This window comes from Elephantulus edwardii, unplaced genomic scaffold, assembly GCF_000299155.1.
Source record: "Elephantulus edwardii isolate Elephantulus edwardi_28Jun2011 unplaced genomic scaffold, EleEdw1.0 scaffold00026, whole genome shotgun sequence".
In the NCBI taxonomy this organism is placed as follows: Eukaryota; Metazoa; Chordata; class Mammalia; order Macroscelidea; family Macroscelididae; genus Elephantulus; species Elephantulus edwardii.
In genome coordinates, this window is record NW_006399776.1 from 7,576,990 (window position 1) to 7,593,383 (window position 16,394).

General features: G+C 39.7%; 1 protein-coding gene and 1 pseudogene across 1 annotated transcript in view; one reads left to right on the plus strand and one right to left on the minus strand.

The window, feature by feature from the left end:
- The window catches only part of GPR176 (G protein-coupled receptor 176), a 151,382-nt gene that overhangs the window by 110,178 nt on the left and 24,810 nt on the right, over nt 1-16,394 (plus strand). The gene's annotated exons all lie outside the window — the stretch shown is intronic.
- LOC102851895 overlaps nt 15,078-16,394 on the minus strand; it is a 2,973-nt pseudogene continuing 1,656 nt past the window's right edge.

Here is a 16,394-nt window from a genome sequence, read left to right on the forward strand (position 1 = left end):
GCTACTGGTACTAAGACTGTTGACTATGGAGCCAAGCAAACTAAAGCTGTGTACAATCTCAATCTCTTCACCATCGATCCTGATGCTGCCAATTGGTCCAGTGGTGAGAATCTTTGTGTCCATGGTATATTCAACACTAATCTCCAGCACCACAGCTGAAAGGCATCAATTCTCTTTCTATCATCCCTAGACACTGTCCAGCTCTCTGATGCACAGCACACAATTGCAAAGACTATAGCCTGGATCAGGTACACCTTAGTCTTAAGCCTGATGTTGTAGCTCTTCAGTACGCTGGAGAGGTCCCTGACAGCTGACTTTCCTAATGCAATTCGTCTCTTGATTTCCTGGCTGCTGGTACCAAGAGTGTTGACTGTGGAACCAAGTAAACTAAAACTGTTAACTGTCTAATCTCTTCACCATCCATACTGATGCTGCCAATTGGCAGTAAAACAAAACATGATCAAGTGTTCTGGGATTCCCATTCTTCTCAGAGCCACAGTTTGTTATGATCCACACAGTTAAACGCCTTTGCATAATCAATGAAACACAGACATTCCTCTGATACTCCTTGCTTTCAGCCAAGATCCATCTAACATTAGCTACAATATCCCTAATACCACGGCCCCTTCTAAATCCAGCTTGCACTTCTGGCAGTTGATGTGCTGTTCCAGTCTTTTTTGGATAATCTTCAGCAGAATCTTGCTTGCATGTGATATCAATGATATTATTCAATAATTTCCACACTCTGTTGGATCACCTTTCTTTGGAATGGGAACAAATATAGATAGATCTCTTCCAGTCATTTGGCCAAGTGGTTGTTCTCCAGATTTCTTGACACAACTTGGTGAGCACATCTATGGCAGCATCTGTTAGTTGAAATATGTCAATTGGTATATGTTAGTTGAAATATACCAATTGGTATACCATCAATTCCTGGGGCCTTATTTTTTGCCAATTCCTTCGAAGAAGCTTGAACTTCTTCCTTCATCACCATAGGCTCTTGCTCATATGTTGTTTCATTAAATTCTTCTGTGTCTGCCAATTTCTTTCAGTGCAGTGACTCTGTATACTCTTTCCATCTTCTTTTAATACTTCCCGGATCATTTAATATTCTGCCCAAAGCATCCTTAAGTATAACAACTCGAGGTGTGAAATTGTTCTTGGGTTCCTTGAGATTAAGAAATGCTGAGTGAGTTCAAACCTTTTGATTTTCTGACTTCAGCTCCTTGCACATTTCATTGTAAAATATTTTACTTTGTCTTCTTGAGCTGCCTTTTGGAATCTTCTGTTCAGCTCTTTAATATCTTGGATTCTTCCCTCTGCTTTGGCTTCTCGGTGCTCTAGTGCAATATTCAGAGTCTCTTCTGACATCCATTTTGGTCTTTTCTTCCTCCTCTTTTGCACTCTTCCTGGATGATACTCTTGATATCATCCCACAACTCATCTGGTCTTCAAAGCCTCAATCCTGTTCCTGAGATGAAATTCAGGTGGGATAAACTCAAGTCATATTTTGGTTCCCATGGATTTGATTTCATTTTCCTTAGCTTCAACTTGAACTTGCATATGAGTAGTTGGTCATCTGTTCCACAATCAGCACCTGGTCTAGTTTTCACATTTGATACTGAACTTCTCCAGAAGTTCTTTCCACAGATGTAATCAATCTGATTCTTATGCATATCATCAGGTGAAATCCATGTGTATAACCTGTGTTTATGTTTCTTATAAAACATATTTGCAATGACTAAGTTGTTGATTGCACAAAATTCAATCATTCTGTTTCCAGCTTCATTTCTGTCACCAAGTCCATGTTTTCCAACTACTGATCCTTTTACTATTCCCAACTTTTGCGTTCCAGTCACCCATTATTATCAATGCATCTTGATTGCATATTCAATCAATCTCTGACTGTAAAAGTTGGTAGAAATCTTCTATTTCTTCTTCTTTGGCTCTGCTTGTTGGTGCATATATCTGAATGATAGTGGTATGCACTGGACTTCCTTGTATGCATATGGATATTATCCTTTCTCTCACAATATTGTATTTCAAGACATATCTAGAAATGACTTTTTAACTATGAAAGCAGCCCCATTTTTCTTTACTTTTTCATCTCCGGAGTAATAAATCATATATCATCCAACTCAAAATGCTCCATGTCTGTCCATCTCCTCTTGACAATACCTATGTCAATATTTATGCATTCCATTTCTTCCTGACCAGGAGGCAGTCATTAGAATAGAGCAAGGAAACACTGCATTGTTCAAAATTGGGAAGGGTGTACACCATGGATATGTTCTACCTCCATACCTTTTCAACCTATATGCAGAACAGATTATCCAGAAGGCTGGGCTCTATGAGGAGAAATGTGGCATCAGGATTGGTGGAGAAGTCATCAATAATCTGCGTTAGGCTGATGACACAACCCTGCTCCATGAAACTGAGGAGGACCTGAAGCGCTTGCCGCAGAAGGTCAAGGACTGCAGCCTTCAATATGGATTGAGGCTCAATATCAAGAAAACAAAGATTCTCACCATTGGGCCAATTGGCAGCATCAGGATGGATGGTGAAGAGATTGAGATTAACAGCTTTCGTTTGCTTGGCTCCACAATCAACATTCCTGGCACCAGCAGCGAGGAAATTAAAAGATGTATTGCAATGAGAATGTCTGCTATTATGGACCTCTCCAAAGTACTGAAGAGCAATGTTATCACTCTGGAGACTAAGGTGTGCCGGATACAGGCCATGGTCTTTGCAATCACTTGCTATGCATCAGAGAGCTGGACAATGACTAGGGAGGATAGAAGGAGAATTTTTTTTCTTTTTTTTTTAGAAGGAGAATTGATGTCTTTGAGTTGTGGTGTTGGAGAAGAGTATTTAATATACCATGGACTGCTAAGAAAATGAATAGGTTCATCTTGGAGAGGGTTAAACTAGGCTGCTCCTTGGAGGCAAGGATTCTGGGGCTTCGCCAGACATACTTTGGACATTTACTAGGAGGAACCAGTTCTTGGAGAAGAACGTCATGCTTGGGAGAGTGGAGGGACAGGGCAGGAGGGGAGACCCTCTTTGAAGTGGACTGATTCAGTGACTGGGGTAATTGGGGTAGGTGTGTCGGAGACAGTGAGATTGGCACAGGATAGAGCAGGGTTTAGGGCTGTTGTACATAGGTTGCAGGCAACTCGAGGGCCCATAACAACAACAAAACCAAACAAAACAAAACAAAACAAAACGAGAAACTGTTTTTCACCATTGTTTGGCAATAAATAAAATCAGTCAGATCTAATGTTAATAATGGTGTGGAGATACAAACATCTTATAGTTTTTGGTGGATAGTTAGGAAAAATCAACCAGGAAGTATCTATCAAATGCATGTACTTTCCTCAGGAATCCTTCAAGTCCAACTAACTGTATAGGTCTCCTTCCCTGAGGTTTTTCTAGCTATTTAAGTGTCCTTGGTGCCTGGTCTGGAAGCCATTGCTAGCGATATGGAAGCCTCTCAGCTCTTTCCTAGAGTGTACCCCACCCAATGTCCTTTGATGAATAAGCCGTTGATTTGATTCTGACTTGTTATGACCCTACATGTGCCAGAGTAACTGTCCTCCATAGCTTTAGGCTGGTTTTAAAAGAAGTAGATCTTTGGGTTTTTCTTGAGACATTTTTGGTGGATATGAGGCTTTTACCCTTTTTTTCTGTTCGCAGCTGTGGCCTCAAGGGTTTACTAATGGCTTTTCTATCTTTTGATCTCCTGAGACTCCACCCTACTAAGGCTCAGGTAACTTGATAAAAATGTGGATATATCTAATTGAGCAATACTCCATTTACCAGATATTGTAAAACTGAGGGCATTTAAGTTTGCCCTGAGGCCAGTGTTGATTGGGCATGGTAAATGGGAGCTATTTGAATAGCCTGAAGGCCACTCAGGTGCTTAATTTGAAGCAATAAAGTATATGGGGTGGGTGAGAAGAAATTTCTGCCTTAGGTAAAGACTTGATTAAGGCTGACTGTAAGGCATGACTCTAACCACCACCCTTAGGTCACCTGGGGGTATGGTCAGTGCTCCTGTGCTCTGATAAAGGAAGCTTTCTGATAAGGACTCTGTGGACCCTCCCTCTCTTCTTGCTTGTGATAGCCTTCTGATTTGTGTCAGCTGCCTGATACTATCAACAGCTTTGTGAACTTTGTGGAGCTCCACAACATGAATAAGACATTTGGGGTTGGGAAGAGGAGGAGGAGAAACAGTATATTGTAAAACTGATGGACTGGCTTAACAGAGTGAACATTTTTGGCGTCTACTTTTTGTGGTTGATTTGGTATTGACTTCTGTGTTTATGAAAATCGCAAGCCTTTTCTTGTGATTAATTTGGTACCAGTTTTTGTGATGCTCAGAATTCTAAATAAAATGGCAGCTGAATGTGTTGATTATTTACACCACCCATGAACTCCCCTTTTATGAATAGGGAGTGGATTTTCCTAGAAATGACTTTCCATCTCATTTCTAGTCTGCACCCTTTGTATCCTACCCTGCGCTAGTTAGCTTAAATTGAAAGTCCCTTGGACCAGAGTTTTCTAACAATTCTTAGGATTTGCCTGTTGTGTAATTTAGCTTACTTCTTAGACATATCATACATTGTTTCTTGTCTTGCCATGCTTTTCTGTTTAAGCAGCATGCTATGAAATAGGCATCCTAGTATAGTGGTAAATGGTTCCCCCCCCCATTACCACAGTGACCACGATGAAGGAGACCAGATAGATGCAGGTATGTCTGACGCACTTAGCTTTTACTGAGCGTAGAGTGGATGAGAGCAGTGTTCAGCCCTAAGCTGATGGGAGTATTTTCCAGAAATGTTATAGTATTCTCTTCTGAAAAGTATTTGCCCTATGAGTGAAGGGTGAGGATAGGGCACTGGATACAGGAGTATTTTTTATTTTTAAGGGTCTTAATATAATTTCTCACCCACTGATTTGCAAAAATCGGTGAGAAGTGACAGTATCTAATGTACGCAGGAACTTTGGGGATAAAGAATCGTATAAATTGCTGGAAGAAGTTGAGATCAGTATCACAGAAATAAAAAGACCAAAACGTTAAGCTATTTGCTATTATTGTTAGGTGCTGTTAAGTCCAACTCACAGAGCCCGCTATGAGAACAGATCTGAACCCTGTCCTATCCTGTGCCATCCTCATCATCTCCAATACATTGATGCCCATTGTGACAGCCACTGCTAATCCATGCTTTTGTGGGTCTTCTTTTTTACTGATCTTCCACCTTTCTAAGCTTGATGTCCTCTCCTAGCAATGTGCCCAAAATGTGTGAGAAGCAGCTTTACCATCCTTGCTTCCAAACAATATTCTGGCTGCATTTTCCCCCAAGGTATGTCTGTTTGTTCTTTGGCATTCCACAGGATATTCAGTACTCTTCTCCAAAACCACAAATTCAAAGGATTCTTCTATCATCCTTAATCATTTATCCAGGTCTGACAGGGATAGCAAGTGATTGAAAAGACCATGGCCTGAATCAGGCACATTTTAGTCTTCAAATTAACATCATAACTCCTCAGTGTTTTAAGAGGTCCCAGACAGCGAATTTGCCTAGTACAATATATCTCCTGGTCTCCTGATTGCTGGGACCAAAGAAATTGATTGTGGATACAAGAAAGATGAGATCATTGACAACTGCAATATATTACCTGTCATGATGTTGCCTATTGGTCCAGTGGTGGGGATATTTGTCATTTTGATGTTGACGTGCAATCTATATTCTGTCTGGCCAAACAACTGGAAGAGATCTGTATTTGTTCCCATTACAGGGGAGGAAAAAGATGATACAATGGAATGTGGGAATTATAGGGCAATATCATATGCAAATAAGTTCTACATGGAGCTGCCTCAAATTCAGACTTTATTCAGAAGCCATGAAACAAGGGATCTCATTGCTGATGAATTGTGACTGGAAGCAGAGAATACTAGAAAGAGGTTTACTTGTGTTTTGTTGACTATGGAGAAGGCATTCAGCTGTGTGGGTCATAATAAATTCTGAAAAGCATTGAGAAGAATGGGAATTCCAGAACACTTCGTTGTGCTCATGTGGAAACTGTACATAGACCAGTAAACAGTTGTTCAAATAGAACAGGGGAATACTGCATGATATAAAATTAGGAAAGCTGTGTACCATATTTATACCATATCTGTTCAGATAACCTGGACTGTATGAAGAAAACGATGGCATCAGGATTGGAGGAAGACACATGAACAACCTGTGAGATGTATAAGACACACACACTTCTTGTTAAAAGTAAAGAAGACTTGAAGCACTTACTGAAGAAAATGGAAGACTACATTCTAGAGAGTGGAATACACCTCAACATCAAGCAAACAAAATTCCTTACAACTGGACTAATAGGCAACATCTTGATAAATGGAGAAAATATAAAAATTATGAAGAATTCCATTTTACTTAGATCCATGATAAACACCCATTGAAGCAAGCATTAGTTAAGAAATTGGGGGGGGGAATGGGCAGTAAGATACTAATGAGTAATACAGCTAACAAGCTTATATAGGACATACATGAGGGAATAAAGAAGGTGGGAAGTGAGGATAAATCTGTATAACTGAAAAGAAATAATCCAAAGATATATTGCATTGGGAAAATATGCCAAAGACTTTTTTTAACGTGCTGAAGCAAAGACGACAGTTTAAAAACTAAGATGCTTCTGACCCAAGCTGTATCTTTTCAGTTGCTTCATATGTATGTGAAAGTTAAACAGTGAATAAGAAAAACCTAAGAAGAATTGATGATGCCTTTGAATTGTGGTGTTTACAAAGGATATTGAACATGTCATGGATGGCTAAAATTACAAATAACAATTTACCTTGAAAAGCATGCTTCTTTTTAGAAGTTTTGTATAATTAATTACTATTGACAGATCCACCCTAGAGAGGGTTAAACCAGGCTGCTCCTTGGAGGCAAGGATTCTGAGACTTCGTCTGATATACTTTGGACATGTTATAAGGAGTGACCAGTCCTTGGAGAGGGACATCATGCTTGGGAGGGTGGAGGGACAGCTCAAGAGAGGAAGACCCTCTATGAGGTGGATTAATTCAGTGACTGGGATAATCGGGAAGGGTGGGTCAGAGGCAGTGTGAATGGCATAGGATAGAGCAGAGTTTAGGGCTGTTGTACATAGGGTTGCTATGAGTCGCAAGAGACTTGACGGCACATAACAACAACAACAATGTCTATTATGATCCCATCTTTTTGTGTGTGTGTGAGGGTTGTTGTTGTTGTTGTTTTTTTTAATTTTATACTGGTTTATTTACAAAGTTCAAATACATTGTTTTCACACCAGATCTTTCCCTTTTCCTTCACCCCCACCCATCAAATTGTGCAACCTTGTGATTAATAACCTCCCCTCTGCTTCTATCCTCCCCCCACTTGGATCCTCATATTCTTTCTACAATAAAGGTTTTATACCATATTTGTCCTTATGGGACTGAGTTAGTTTACTCTACATAATGCACTCCAGGTCCTCTCAAGTTAGATAGTAATTTAAAAAATCGTTGTTCCTCCATGCTGTGTGAATGTACCATAATTTCTCAATCCATTCAATTATGGTTGGACATTTGAGCTGTTTCCATGTTCTTGTGATGATGAATAACACTGATATGAGCATTGGTGTACAAGTCACCAAGTGTACCAGAGTGGTTGTACCATTTTACAATCCCACCAACAAAGTATAAGATTTCCTATCTCGCCACATCCTCTCCAACATTTATTATGTGTTGTCCTGTAAATTTTGCCACTGTTGCTGGGGTGAGAAGGTATCTCGTGGTTTTGATTTGCATTTATTTCTCTTATTGCCAGTGATTTGGAGCATTTCTTCATGTGTCTGTTGGCCATTCAGATATCTTCCTCTGTGAAAATTCTTTCCATGTCTTTTGTCCATTTTGTATTTTGGTTGTCAGTCTTTTTCTTGTGGAGACCCAGGAGTATTCTGTAAACTTTTGTTGTGAGATGTTTGTTCCTAGTCAGTAGGTTTTCTTTTTACCCTGTTGGAAGAAGTTTTAAATGCACATATGGATTTAATCTCTGGTGGCCTAGTGGCAAGTTTGAGGCCACCAGCTGCTCTGAGGGAGAAGGATGGGCAATCTTGACCCACGTGATTAACTGCCTCTGAAAACCTGCTTCTGAAAACCTGCTTGAGGGTCAGCTATGGATCAGTTCTGACTTGATGGTACACAACAACAACATATACTCCCAACCCTCAACCCAAACAAGAACCCACCTTCCAAAATACAACGGCTTCACACATGAGCCTCCAAACTGGAGACTTAGTCAGGGCCCAGGTGACTTTTAAATACACAGATCTGTTCACCAAGTCCTGATTGGCTTTACACAAGATGCTTCCAGCCCACAGATCATTGTTAGTCAAATCCAGCAAATCCAATCAGCTCACACATGGTTGTGAATGAGATAAAAACAACCAAACAGTATGTATGTTATATATACATGTATATGTATATATGTGTGTATATGTATATGTATATGTATATGTATATGTATATGTATATGTATATGTATATGTATATGTATATGTATATGTATATGTATATGTATATGTATATGTATATGTATATGTATATGTATATGTATATGTATATGTATATGTATATGTATGGAGCTATGGTGGCCTACTGGCAAGAAGCTTCACTGCAGTCCCAAAGGTATGCAGTTTGAGGCCACAAGTTGCTCTGCTGAAGAAAGACTGGCAGTCCCCTCTTGTGTGATAAACTGCCTCTGAAAACCCACTGGAAGGTCAGCTATGGGTCAGTTCCAACTCAATGGTACATAACAACAACATATTATATGTATATACATATACATGGAGCTATGGTGGCATAGTCCAAAAGTGGTACCATTCAAATATATGAGAAATTCTGCAGGAGAGAGATGGACAGTCTTGCCTCTCATGAGATTTACAGTCTCCAATGAGTTTGAGTTTTTGCTATAGGTATATAAAGATGCTTGGAAATATTATAGCAAAATTAATAATCCTGCTCATTTTAGATAGTAGCACTTAAGGTGATTTTTTTCAGTCTTCTTATGGTTTCCTGAACTTTTGTATTTGTAACAGTGAATTGTTATTGTTGTTATGTGCCATCGAGTCACCTGTGACCCATAGCAACCCTATGTACAGTAGCTCTGAACCCTATTCTGTTCAAGCTGATCTCACTAATTCCGACACACCAATCCCCTTTGCCCCAGTTACTGTATCAGTTCATTTCATCCGGGTCTTCCTCTCCTACTCTGTCCCTCCACCCTTGTGAACATGATGGTCTTCTCCAAGGACCGCTGTCCCTTCCAAAGTATGTGAGATGGACCTTCAAATTCTGAGCCTCCAAGGAGAAATTTGGTTTTACCCTCTCCATGACAGATCTATTTGTTTTCTTCGCAGTCCATGGTATGTTCAAGACTCCTCCAGCATCATAATTCGAAAGCATCGACTCTTCTTCTGTCATCCTTAATCATTGTCCAGCTCTTTGAAGCATAACAAGTAATTGCAAAGATCATGGCGTGGATTAGGCACACCTTAGTCTCTAGAGTGACATCATTGCTTTTCAGCACTCTGGAATGGTCTCTGACAGTAGATTTTCCCAATGCAATTCATCTTTTGATTTCCTGACTGCTGGTGTTAAAAATGTTGATTGTGAATCCAAGCTAGCTATAATTGTTAACAACCTCAATCTCTTCTCCATCTATTGTGGGGCTGCCAATTGGCCCCGTGGTGAGAATCTTTGACTTCTTGATGGTGAGTTTCAATCCATATTGAAGACTACAGTCCTTGACCTTCTGCAGCAAATGCTTCAGGTCTTCTTCAGTTTTAGCAAGCAAGATTGTGTCATCTGCATAATGTAGGTTGTTGATGACATCCAATCTTGATGTCACATTCCTCCTCATAAATCCCTGCTCTCCGAATAATCTGTTCTGCATATAGATTGAAAAGGTATGGAGACAAGATGCATCCCTTATGCACTTCTTTCCTGATTTTGAACCATACAGTGTTTCCCTGCTCTGTTCTGAGGACTGCTTCCTGGTCCAAGTATAGGTTTTGCGTAAGCACAATCAAATGTTCTGGGATAAAAGTGACTATGTGTTGTAAAAAAACCCCACAAAAACTCAGAAAGAAACAAATTGTTTTGTTTTTGAAAATGCATTTCTCTAAGGAAGCAATGCAGGAATTTGCTATTCAACTCGGAATTTTACTTACAGGTTCTCCTTAAACTTGAGGTCCAAGGTGGACAGAGCTAATGGGATATGCTACCCCACCTTTGTTTATTTTATTTGTTTATTTTTTTCCTCAAATAACAGACATGCATTTAGAACTTATGATGACCTAGTATCAAGTCAAATATGAGGGTTGTAGCGGTTAAAAATAACAGATACAGTCATGCCTTTATTAAACTTATTTACTGAAGATAAATACAAATGGTTTATTAATTGCATTATCTGACAATTTAGTATGACAACAGCAGATCACAAAATGGAGTATGATCACATAATTTCGTAACTACTTAACTCACATTTTTTTGTGGGTCAGGAATTCAGGATCAGCATGCTTTGGACTCAGTGTTTCTCATAATGTCACAGTCAAGATTTTGGTCACTGACATGGCTGTTGGCAGGAGGTTTCAGTTCCTTACCAGTATCTTTTATGACCTTGCCTTGGAAGTCTCACTGTCTTCTCTGCTATATACTCTTCTTTATATAGAAGTCTCCTCATACTAGGCTCGTGTAAAAGAGATCTGTATGAGGTGAGGATACCAGGCAGCATGAATAACAACTAGAAGTTTTAAGATGATACTGCTTTAACCAGAAGTCTTAACAGTTACCAGAAGTCTTAACAGTTACCAAAAATACCTTTTCTCCCTACAAAGTTTGTATTGCTGTATCTGGCAACAAGGGAAAATTGTGTTGATTCTTTCATGTTCCTTCTCTCCACATGCATGTGTAAAATCTATTTTGTATTATAGATTACTTTCTTATACCTATTAGAATGTCACAGGGTTCTTATTGGAAAAGTAACAGTTGTAAAGGGTGCAGTATATTACTGTTCCATATCTCTGTGTGTGTGTGTGTATGGTTGCAGTTGAATCAACTCTGACTCATGGTGATCTCATGCACGTCATATAGAACTGTGTTGCATGGAATTTTTCAATGGCTGATTTTTCAGAAAAATTGCCAGACCTCTCTTCCAAGGTGCCCCTGGATGGATTCTAACTTCCAACCTTCTGCTTAGCAGTTAGTTAACTGCACCACCTAGGGCCTCCTTTTGCGTATATGTTTACTTTGATTTCCTTACTTGGGATAATATTAGAATTTGGTGACTAATATTGAATAAATAAACAAAAAGGTCTGAATAAGACCTTTATAAGAATAATGCCAAGGGCAAAATTAAAGAAACCTGTGGCTTAATGAAAGGAATAGATATTACCCTTTATTGTATTTTCTTCCATATTGAATCAGTAACATGAAAGCTAGTAATTTACAAATCCACAAAGTGGAAAATCATTATCTCACAGGATAGAAAATTCTTCTCCTGTCTTTTGTTTTATAATGTGAAAATTAGAGTTCACATCTCCTCATCGATCTTAGTGCTTTAAACAGGCTAATAACATTTCGTGCTGATTTTATTTCAAGCCAGCAGGAAAATTACACAGTAAATAACTCAGTGCTATTCAAATGAACTAATATTAGAGAAAAAATGCAAGAGTTGGAAATTGATTATTCATGAAACCCTAAAGTGTTGGTAGCATCATCTGTTTCTCTGTCCTGCGGTTACCATCATCATGAATCCTAGATTCTTAGAACATGATCCAAACTGTGGAACCTTTTTGTACAGGTTTCAGCAATGTGACTAACAAAGTTCCAGGCACAAGAAGCCTTGATTGCTTTTAGTGGTCACTGGGAAATACATATACAAAATAGGGCTGGAAATGAGATAAATGGGACTGCAATGATCTCTCTCTGTAATTTTGCTCTTAATTTTTGTCATCTCAATCTCTTTGTTCTCTATTTTATGTTACTACATGATGGAAGGCAGACTAGGAAGAGAGAGAAAGAAGTATTCGGATTTGCTTCCCAAAAGTTATTTTCTAGCCATCTTCAGTCACTTCATTACAGAAAGGTCCTTCCCAAATCATGTTAAACCTGTAAGGCCCTTAAATGCATCTTATTGGTTTATTTCTCATCTCAAAGAAATGGTAACCAACTTTGGGGTCTAGACTGCAATCTCCTTTGTCCGTTTCTGCCCTTGTTACCAAATGTACTCATCTGTTACTCTGTTTACTGTGACCCAGCCTACAGGGACTCCTTCCTGCAGAGCTCTTGGCTTCCAGTGTTCTCTGTCTTCAAGCTACCTCTTCCTTTCCGTGATTCCTGGATTCTGCACTTGACCTTTCTCTGACCTGCAGATCTAGCATTTTCTTCCAAGCCCTCTCTTGCCTGCACCATCTACTTCTGATCCTGCAGTGGATGCGCTCATCTCCAGCTCTCAGCCCATGTGCTGCTCTGATTCTCCCAGGCTTAGCTCTTTACTCTCCAGACACACTCTGCTGCATAGCTTCTTTCTTGCTGAGACAGGAGAAAATAATGAAGGATACAGGTCTTATGCAGAGTAGTGGGAGGATGACTCAAAATCTGTTGTAAGAAGTGGGATAAACCCTTGCTTCTTACCCTCTTGACTCTCTTATCTCTCCTGCCTCCTTTCCCAGACTCTATGGAAAAAAAGAAATGAGATTTGCTATTTTAATGAGTCTGATTGTACCAGATTATAAAGAATAAGAGACTTTAGCCATCACATCAGTCATGCTGGGTCCCAGCGGAGAGAGGCAGGATTGGGCTCACTTCCCTTTTATAGTCCTTTAATTTTCTTATCCTTAGGGCTTTTGGAAATATTTCCAACATAATTTTCCCTTTTATACTTCATAATTGTATTTACTGGAACAGAGGGAATAGGAAAATAGAGTACATGAGTAGTCTGTGTACATTCCCTAGACTAATTAACGGTTTAGCATGATGTGTCAGTGTTGACTTCCTCCCCCACAAGCTGCCCTGAGACTTTGCTGGCAGTGGGGACAGTGTAACCACGCAGCTTGCTGATCCAAGGCAGTCCCAGAAGAAGCATCTTCAAAACTGAGCACACAGGAAAAAAAAATTCTGATCAATTTGTACTAAACTTGAATTTTTTACTTATTCATTTATTTGGATATTTATAAAGCAATCCCTGTGACTGATTTAATCAGAGCTAACAGAATTTTCAGGTAAGGTTTTGTCCAGATTTTACAATCTTATAGGATTGTAGGAAGATTAATCAACAACCTACATTATGTAGTGGACACAACCCTGCTTGCTGAAACTGAGGAGGACCTGAAGCGCTTGCTGCAGAAGGTCAAAGACTGCAGCCTTCAATATGGGTTGAAATTCAACATCAAGAAAACAAAGATTCACATCACTGGGCCAATTGGCAGCATCATTATGGATGGTGAAGAGATTGAGGTTATTAACAGTTTTAGTTTATTTGGCTCCACAATCAACACTCTTGGTCCCAGCAGCCAGGAAATCAAGGCACAAATTGCCTTGGGAAAGTCAGCTGTCAGGGACCTCTCCAGAGTGCTGAAGAGCAACAATGTCAGGCTGGAGACTAAGGTGTGCCTGATCCAAGCCGTAGTCTTCGCAATTGTATGCTGTGTGTCAGAGAACTGGACAATGACTAGGGAAGATAGAAAGATAATTGATTTCTTTGAGCTGTAGTGCTGGAAGAGAATATTAAAAATACCATGGACTGCTAGGAGAACAAACAGGTTTGTCCTGGAGAGGGTGAAATCGGGATGCTCCTTGGAGGCAAAGGATTTTGAAGCTTCGTCTGACATACTTTGGGCATGTTGCAAGGAGGGACCGATCCTTGGAGAAGGATATCATGTTTGGCAGAGTGGAGGGACAGAGCAAGAGAGGAAGACCCTCGATGAGATAGATTCATTTAGTGATTGGGGTAGTGGGAGTAGGTGTGTCAGAGACAATAAGGTTGTCACAGGATAGAGCAGGGTTTAGGGCTTGTGTACACAGAGTCACTATGAATCACAAACGACTCAACAGCACATAACAGGAACAACATAGTGTGCTGAACCAAAAAACCCCTCCACTTCCATCAAGTCAGTTCCAACTCGTTAGTGACCCTGTAGTACCGAGTAGAATTACCTCAAAGGGTTCTAAGGCTGTAAATCTTTTCTGGAGATATCACTCATCTTTCTCCTGTGGAGCAGCTGATGGATTTGAACTGTTGAATTCTTTAACCACTTTGCCACAGAATGCTAGGGGAGAAGTATCTTCTGTCAGCTAAATGCAGCCATTTAGTACAGGCAAGGCTGTCTTACCAAGTTGACTTGTGTAGCGGATTATTTAAGGTTGTTGATAGGTGTTGTTGAGTGAACACCAACTTAGAAACTCCATGTACAACAGATCAAAATACTTGTAGTAAACTCCAAGTCTCCTCTATTGAATCGAGAATGGCTTGTTTGAGTATTATACAAACTGATAGGCTCAGCAATGGAAAGAGTTTGGTAACTTCTTTTCTCCTTCTTTCTGAAGGCTTTCTCCTTGTCTCTGTAGAGGAGGAAGTGGTTGTTACTAGTTGCTGTCAAGTCAGCTCCAAGTCCCATCAGCTCTACATACAACAGAAGGTGATGCTGTCTGTTCCTAGGCATTGCCATTGTCATTGGTATTCTCAGTGGAGTCTGTTGGTGCAGTCTGTACTTTGAGGACCTTCCATCACTCTATCAGACAGTATATTGCTGGGATGCGTAAGGTTTTCTTTAGCTGATTTTCAGAAGTTGATAACTAGGCTTTCTTCTTAGAGTGTCTTAGTATGAAAACTCTTCTGAGACCTTTCCACCATCGGTGACCCTGCTGGTATTTTAAGTACTGGTGGCCTACCTCCTAGCAGCCTAGCAGAATGCAAGTCATCACAGCTGATAGACAAGTGGAGGAGATGAAATGGAGTATATGGTTATTAAGGGTGTCATTGCTGTCATAGTTGGATACAGTCAATGATACAGAAATTCTTGCAGTAGCTTTTCAGGGGATAATATACCTGTCAGGGAGAATAATAGACTTAAAGTGAGAGATCAGAGAACAAGACATCTTTGAAGCCATGGAAATGTTCTAGTGGATTTGTGGTATTTATTTTTTTATTAATTAATTTTAATGAAAGTTTACAGAAACTTTGGCTTTCCATTCATTCATTGTTGCACTTTTCTCCCTGTCCAACTTCCCCCCCCACCCCCAATTCACTCTTCTCTTTGAAAACTAAAAGAAAAATTCTTTCATTGTTATACAATTCCTCCTCCCAAGTCCACTCCACTATGCAGCCTTCATTCTGGACTCTTGCCATGACAATAATACCTAATCGTATATCCCTTTTAAAGGTTTCTCTTCCTCATTTGTTTCAATGCAGTATATATAATCTATCCTATCTTTCTCATCTCCCTCTAACCCTGATGTCAGTCCCATTTTACAACAGTGGCACTATGCAGTATTTGTCCTTTTGTGACTGAAATACTTCACTCAGCATAGTGTCCTCCAGGGTCACCCATTTTGAATAATATTGCATGAGTTCCTTGTTTTTCAATGCAGCATAGTATTCCACTGTGTGAATATACCACAGCTTCTCTATCCATTCTTTTGTTGATGGGGTATGGTATTTATTGAGTAATGAAAAGTGCAGGAAGACTCTGAAGCTGTGTACATCTGTTCATACACTGCACCACCTCTGCTGTGTTGCAGTCAATCCATCACATTGAAAGTCTTCCCTTTCTTTATGGTGCTTCTTTGCCTTTTCCCAGCATGGTATCTTTCTCTAAGGGCTAGAACCTCGTCATAACATACTCAATGCATGTGAGATGGAGTTTCATCATCCTTGCCTCTAAGGAACACCCTGGGTACATTTCCTCAAAGATAGATTTGTTTGTTCTTTTGGCTGTCCATTGGATGATGAGTTCTCTTCCTCATCCAGACAATTCAAAGACATCAGTGATCTTCCTTATTCATTGTCCAACTTTCAGAAGCCAATGAAGCAATTGAAAATACCATGGCTTGTATCAGATACACCTTTAAATTGACATCCTTGCTCTTTAGCACATTGAACAAATCTTAACACATGTTTTGATTTTTTGACTGCTGCTACCATCTGGGTTGATTGTGGGTTCAAGTTAAAAAAAAAAGCAAACCACCATTGACAATGTCAATCTTTCCTTCATCTACCATGATGATACCTATTGATCCAGTGACGAAGATAGTTTATTTTCTTTTCTTTTTTTTTGGTTGGGTTTTTTGTTTGTTTGTTTTT